Raw genomic sequence first — 6,949 nt, forward strand, 5'->3', positions numbered from 1 at the left:
GGGGGGAAATAACAAGGAGGGTGGGGGACAGGGGGCTGTGACAGCTTAGGGCGGTCTCGCCTGCGTCCTCCGCACAGCTCACCCGCTCCCTTGAGTCCGTAAAGGAACAATAGCGGACTGTGGGTCTCTAGAGCCACCCGGCGTCTCCCGCTCCCACCTCCGTCTTCTGCTTTTCCAAGTTCAGCCAAGAGGTGGGTCGAGCCAGGGAGCAAGGACTGGGGTACCGGACCCCGGGCAGGGCACGCAGGTGGGACAGGCTGTCCCGGGGGCGCAGACACATCGTTCTCCCGAATCCGGTCATTCATTCCCACCCGCGCTCCCTCGGCAGACGCCCCGCGCCACTGCCCCGCACCAGACCGCCAGAGGAGGCGAGCCCCTTTTCCAAACTAAGTCGGACCTCTCTTTCTGCCAGAGCCCCACCATCCTCCCATTCCTCCTCTCCCCAACCCCCAACTGTCTTCCGTGGACAGTGGGCGGCCAAAGCTGTGTCCAGACCATAACTCCAGCCCCGCGCTCCTCCCGGCGCCCGGAGCTCGGCGCAGTCCCAGACACAAAGGCGGGGACCGAGCCCAGAGCCCGCACCCCAGCCTCCCGGCTCCGCGCGGTCACTCACCCCATCCAAGCGGCTGCCTCAGCTCCGGGCCCGGCTGGCCGTCCCGCCCGCCGCTTCCCCAGGAAAGCGCGGCTGCCGGGCTCGCTTCCTGCTCGGCTTCCTGCACTGGGTCCCTCCTCCTCCTCTTCCTCCTCCTCCTCCTCCTCCTTCTCCTCCTCCTCCCTCTCCTCCTCCTCCCGAGGCTGGGTCAGTGGGCGCTCAGCTCCCGGGCTCCGCCGGCAGGGCGGGGGCAACGGCAGCACTACCACGTGGCCGCCGGGCGCCGGCCCCCGACCTGGATCCCGTGGGCTCAAGGAGGGAGGTGCTGGCCACTCCCACCCCGCGCGGCCCCAAATTCCCGGAGTCAGGTGACCTGGCCCCGGAGCAGCTCCCGGGACCTGCAGGAGGTGCTCCCCGACCGCCCACGCCTCGGCTCGCGGCGCCTCCAGGACGTCCACGCTCGCTTTTGATTTCTGTGGAACGCGGGAATCCTTCTCCGTGGGTCTGTCTCACACCTTAACTTGAAGTTAGTGGGATCCACGGTATGCGGGTTCCACTGCTGGGGTAGGGATAAGGACCCGAGAAAGTATTGTTTCTGGTCCATTTCCAAAGTTATCTGTAGTCTTGGGAAAAGCAGAGTCATTGACCCAAAGCCCGCTCTGAACCAAACAGGAATCGGTTCCATTTTCGTTGTGAACGAAAAGAAAGTAAACCAGAATGTACTCACATTTTCTGGGCTGAACCAGTTGGTTGGAGCGACTGTTTCTTAACACTCCTCAGGTGGTGAGACAAAACTTACTTGTGCTCTGCTCGGGAGTTGGGAGACTATCTGCAGCCTGCAGGGACAGGCTAGACGGGAGTCGGAGCGCCCTCAGCAGGGTGCCTTGAGTTGGAAGTCCTGAGATCCGGTGAAGCTTCCCTCCCCCAGACCACCAGGACCGGACTTCTGAACCGAATCGACTTCTCCATTAATTCTGAGGATTTGAAATCTCTCCACTATTCCCCTGATTTAAGTAGGCTTTTTAGTTCCACTAGCCAGCTAGGTCGTAGAAAGTTTAACTCACCAAAGCTCCACGGGACTCCTGGTTGGTGGTGTGTCTTTCGCACAGAGAGGTTTCTAGCGATTTTTGCTAGGATCGACTGTAAGTCCACTGAAGGAAGTAAGGAGGAAAAACAGCCAATTCCAACAGAAGTGAGAGTCACCTTAACACCAACCAGTGTACAGTATCTTTGTGTGTGTTAGCATCAGATCGCGTGTGTTTTATCCCACTCCTTCGCTCCTTTCCCCAAGAGAACACCTTGCCTTAGCTTTCACAAGCAAACTTGCCAACTAGAAAACAAAAGCTTCATCTTTAGCTCAATAGCCTTTGCTTTCTAAGCACCATACATCAAAAAGATTCCCCCGGGGAAGTGGGAGTGGGGAGCCAATTCAAAGCAAGATGCACACTCTTATACATGTGGTGTGGAACTAAAAACCACACTAAAAGAAACTGACTGACAAGTACTCCGTGTAGTGCTGGCAATTTCTACTACCCAGGTTTTCATCTCGGGTCCTTTAATCAGTTACCGACTGAATATTTAAGTACCTTATACTGTTCATCCAGCATTGAGCATAGCCACCTGTGGGTTTCTCACCTCTAATTTTTGTTGAATCAAAGGCAGTTGGGATGGTGGTACAGCCTGTCAAAGGCTCCTTCGGAAATGTCTGTGTGTGCATATTGTTTAGGAACTGAAGACAAGTTGTAGTTAAACTATTAAACAAGTGTCTTTCTAACTAGCCTTTCTTTCATTCACCCAAGGCCTCAACTCTGCTAATCTTTCCCGATCACCTTTAAAGACCCTTTCCCAAGTTGCCTTGTCCGCATAGGTGTCCTGTGTGCTCTACCCTCAGTAGTTTATAACCCAACCCCCATCGGCAAGATCGAAGTGTGTGAGGCACCGTGTGGAGGGAAGAGTGTGCCAAATCCACTTGCAGAATCACCCTTTTCAAACTCAAAACTGACACTCGTGTACTTTAGAGGCTTCACCTACCTTAGACAACCCTTAAAACACTCCCTTCTGCATGGAAATCGGTGATTAAGTTTGGGGGTTAAGTAATGTCTTCTCCTTGCTTTGTTGTTATTTTGTCCATGAGTTTTAGAAATGCTAACTGGGGGTTGGGGGATTTAGCTCAGTGGGAGAGCAGTTTGGTTCGAGGCCCTGGATTCCGTCCTCAGCTCGGGGGGGGGGGGGGGGGGGGGGGGGGGGGGGGGAGGAGTAGGTGGGGGAGGGTATGCTAACTGAGCTCAGGTTTTGAATACAGCAGTAAGTGGGCTGCCTAAATAAAGTTAAGCACCTGCTATCTAAAGTCTGTTAAAATCTCAGGGGATAAACATGTTGCATTGTAGGTATAAATTTCTTGAAACCTATTTTTATTAAGAGTTTAACTTCTCCTCTAGCCCACCACCCAGCAGAGGCAGTGGAAGGAAAAAAGTTTTTAGGATATGGGGAGAGTGGACCTATTTAGCAATAGTTTATTGTGGGGCGAGCTCGATCTTCTTTGGTAGCAACTCAGCCCTGTAGCAAACACAAATATGGCGGATCAGCTGTACACTAGACCTCTAGGTAGACAGACACCAGGCACAAACCAGCAGCTACAGTCTAATCCTTTTAGTAAGCAGACACCAGTTAGCTAGTGTCAATCCTGAAGGCTCGCCATCCTGCCTGACCGAGGAAACAACCTTCTCAATGGCGCCATTCTCACATGTTGAACTCAACAATGCTATGCAAGGCCAGCCGATATATGTGTGTTAACAAAGAATAACGAGATGGAGCAAAGCAAACCCATGCTCAGTGCTCGCCTCCCACTGCTCTGGGGTCATATTTATATTCCTTTATCAAGCATCCTTCCGTGTGTTTGCTATATCAAAACACCCTTTAAGCTGTGTCTGCTTCAGGAAAAACGTTCCTTCACAAGTCATTTACATGTGTCCACTTCAGCTAAATGTTCCTTCACGTGTTTGCCCCAGCAAAACACCACCCAGCCGACTTTCCAAAGAACCCTTAGGTTTCCACTTCATTGCACTCCTGACCTGCACGCCTTACCCCAGAAAGGTAAGCGTGGCACAATATGTATTGCAAATATATAATGAATATTAAGAGCAAGGAGACCGTGATCAAAATCCATTTTGCTTTGAACTGGAAGCGTTTTAGCCTCTTCTGTCCTCACTTTCCTAATGAATAAAAGAGCTCCAACTCCATGACCTCTCAGAACCTTTTCAGCTGAGACCCCTAAGCCTATCCTTAGTTTGCTGAGCCCGTATAAGCGAAATTTACCTTGTTTCTGAGGTAAAGCATTCTCTAATCACTCCCTTGTCACACCAACATCTTTGTGAACTCTAAAGAGTGTGGCCATCTAGCACTTAGTAGGACTCCATGAATGAAAAAACATTGATTGGTAAAACTCGAGTTTTGTTTTTGAAGTTAAATATTATATCCCTTCTACCTTCCTCAGTCTCTCGCCAGTACTGGTTCTCAGATTAGGAACATTTGAAGATAATACAAGTGAAAACTACCCATCCCTGCCGGAGGAAATAGCACATCAGAACCAAAGTGCCGTCCACTGTATTTGGTGTGTGGTCAGTGCTGCAGTTTGGATCTGAAGTGTCCGTGTGTGTGCTCAGGGATTGATCCCCCCAGGACCATGCTATTGGAAGCACATGCTATATGACACTTTTAGGAGGTAGAAACTGGGAGGCTCTTCAGGACCAAGGCACGTGCCCTTGAAGGGGTTTGTGATACTCGAGTAGCCCTTTATCTTTGCGTCTGGCCAAGCAAACCTCTTGGCCATGCCTCGAACGCTGGCCGTCGTGCAGTGCTTGTCACAAGCCTAAGAGCAGGCATCATGACCGATGGATCATGGACTGCAGCCTCCATAACAGTGAACTAAAATAAGGTTCTCAGCCAGGAGAAATAGCACGTGCCAATAATCTCAGCTCTTGGCAGGAGAGTCAGGAGTACAAAGTCATTCTTTATCTTTCTTCACGGTGAATTCAAGTCCAGATCAGGCTACAGGAACCCTCAATCTCAAATGTCCAAATTAATTAATTAAAGCTTATCTTTTTATAGTTTGATTATCTCTAGTATTTCGTTACAATGACGGGACGCCGACTCAGCATATAACCTCCTCTCTGTCCAGTAAAAGGCAGCCAGACTGAGAGATACAGAGAACTCTGAAGCCAGTCCCAAGAAGAAGGGGGAAACATAAAACAAGCAGAAGGCTGGGGGGCAGGGGGCATTCTACACGTTCACACACATGCTCAAATAGTCACAGAAAAAAAGCATTCTTTTTATATCTCCCGGTTGAAAGCCACTAACACAGGAAAAACACTAATAAAGTAACTTTAGATTGCAAAATGTAGGGAGTCCTTGGTGGAAAAGCAGCTTCAAAACACCAATTGGTTTGTGGGTTTTCGACTTCTCAGAAAGCCAGCAGTTGCAATTTTAAAGGTAGGTCATTTTGCTTTTCTTCTCAGCAAAGTTGAGCACCTGCTCAGGAGAGGGACTACAGAAAGCCCTGCCTGGTGCCCAGCTTACAGAAGGCCGCAGGGGAACTGAGCATCTTGCCCTTGGCACTACAGACTTACTAAGAGGCTGTTATGATTCTGGTTATGAGGTGGGAATGCTCATGCTCCCAGTGCTGTCCTGCTCCACTTGGTGGTGACAGATGCCACAGGTCTACTGGGTAACCTGATCTACTGTAAATGTAAAATTTGCCCGACTGCATGTGCTAGCAGGAAGAAAAAAAAAAGGTCTCTTTAACTGTTTCTGTATTGAGTATGAGTAGAAATTTTAGTATTTTCTTTTTTTTTTTTTTTGGTTCTTTTTTTCGGAGCTGGGGACCGAACCCAGGGCCTTGCGCTTCCTAGGTAAGCGCTCTACCACTGAGCTAAATCCCCAGCCCCTAGTATTTTCAATGTCAACATTATCTTACCTGTTTCTTTCTTGATAGAAAAGATGCAGTTCCTAGAACTGGTTATTTAGCTAAAGTGGTAGACGGCTTGCCTAGAGCAGCACAGTGTCCTGGGTTTCATCTCCAGGATGGTTAGGAAAAAGTTAAAAGATTATTGTTCAACTTATATTTCTATTTGGTGGCCTTGCTTTAACAGCTGACATTATCATAGAACGCACTTTAGCAGCCATTACAAGAGCTCTTGACATAAATGATACATCAATCTAATGTTTGCAAGTGATATACATCAGCTACAGTGACCGTGTGGAGTCTACAGCATTTAGCAATGTTAGGGGCTAGTTACAAATTCCGAGTAGAGGACAAAAGGTGAAAACTGGCAACATCTTGAACCTATGGAAATGTTAGGTCAGTTAATTCTTATGTCTGTTTGATGGATCAGAAGGACCCAGGGCATGGGAATAGAGTAAGTAATTTGCCCAAAGTCATCAAGTTGCTGATGTTACAATTCAGCTTAGGACAGTCTGGCTCCAGAGCCTCCCTCCTTAACTGTTGTGCCCTCTGACCTACATGAGAGCTGACATGGATTTCCTAAGCTTTGTTCTCCTAGTCCCCCACCAACTTGGGCATTGTGTCATCCTATAGGGAGAAACTAAGTTTGAAACAGATACAGGGAGCTGCCCATATCCCAGAACTAGACACTGTAGAGGTAAGCATCAAAGCATGGTCACCCAACCCTAGAATGGTCCTTTTAGCCGCTATTCTATCGGGCATTAGACTACCTCCACTAACAAGGGGTGATCAGTCTCTTCACTTTCTTTCAGCTCTGCAGAGGACTGATCATGGGAGGGGGAAGTCCCAGCTGGCATCACCCTGGGTTCAAGCAACCAACGGCGTGAAAAGTTTGACCTTGGCCTCTTACTTCTTAGAACATTTTAAGCTAATCCCTATGAGTATCCTGTTGCCAAGTTGGTTCTTTTACTGTGCTTGTCAGAAATGCCAGAAAATATCCCCTCCATTCAGCCTTTGGAAGAAGATGCTCTAAAGGGTTTACACACATCAAGATGCAGCTCTTACCCAGGTCCAGCCTCAGAAGGAGTACCTTGGCATATGAGTCCGTACATACATGTGATTTTTCATGCTTCCTCTGCTAGGGGGAGGAGGGGTCACAGTCTAAGGAGCCCTTTAAAGTCACTTCTGGGAGAAAAGAAAAAAATTAGCCACTGCATGTCTAATGAGCTAAGTTTCCTGAAGAGGCACAAACTCCTACCTGCCCCAGGTAAGATACCAGTGTATACCAGACCAAAGTAATAGCATCAAGTCCAGTTTGATGAACTAATGAATTTATTGAACTTAGAGTAGCATGGGTAACCCCCAAAGCGCTTACATCACAACTCAGCTCAAATGAT

The 6,949-nt window shown here is 48.9% G+C and overlaps 1 protein-coding gene and 1 long non-coding RNA gene across 7 annotated transcripts in view; one reads left to right on the top strand and one right to left on the bottom strand.

Annotated features, from left to right (window-relative positions):
* Rai14 (retinoic acid induced 14) overlaps positions 1-1,423 on the bottom strand; it is a 136,621-nt gene extending 135,198 nt beyond the window's left edge. For 3 of the 6 annotated variants that reach the window (XM_087618451.1, XM_087618443.1, NM_001399209.1), the window contains 1 exon segment: positions 614-681. The gene's annotated coding sequence lies outside the window, so the exon portion shown is untranslated. 6 annotated transcript variants of the gene reach the window in all.
* On the top strand, positions 109-1,118 carry LOC147996116 (uncharacterized). The gene is made up of 2 exons (XR_015674182.1): positions 109-191; positions 413-1,118. It is a non-coding gene; the product is annotated as an uncharacterized LOC147996116 (long non-coding RNA).
* Positions 1,424-6,949: the final 5,526 nt, after the last annotated feature.

Source organism: Rattus norvegicus, chromosome 2, assembly GCF_021556685.1.
Source record: "Rattus norvegicus strain SHRSP/BbbUtx chromosome 2, alternate assembly SHRSP_T2T, whole genome shotgun sequence".
NCBI lineage: Eukaryota > Metazoa > Chordata > Mammalia > Rodentia > Muridae > Rattus > Rattus norvegicus.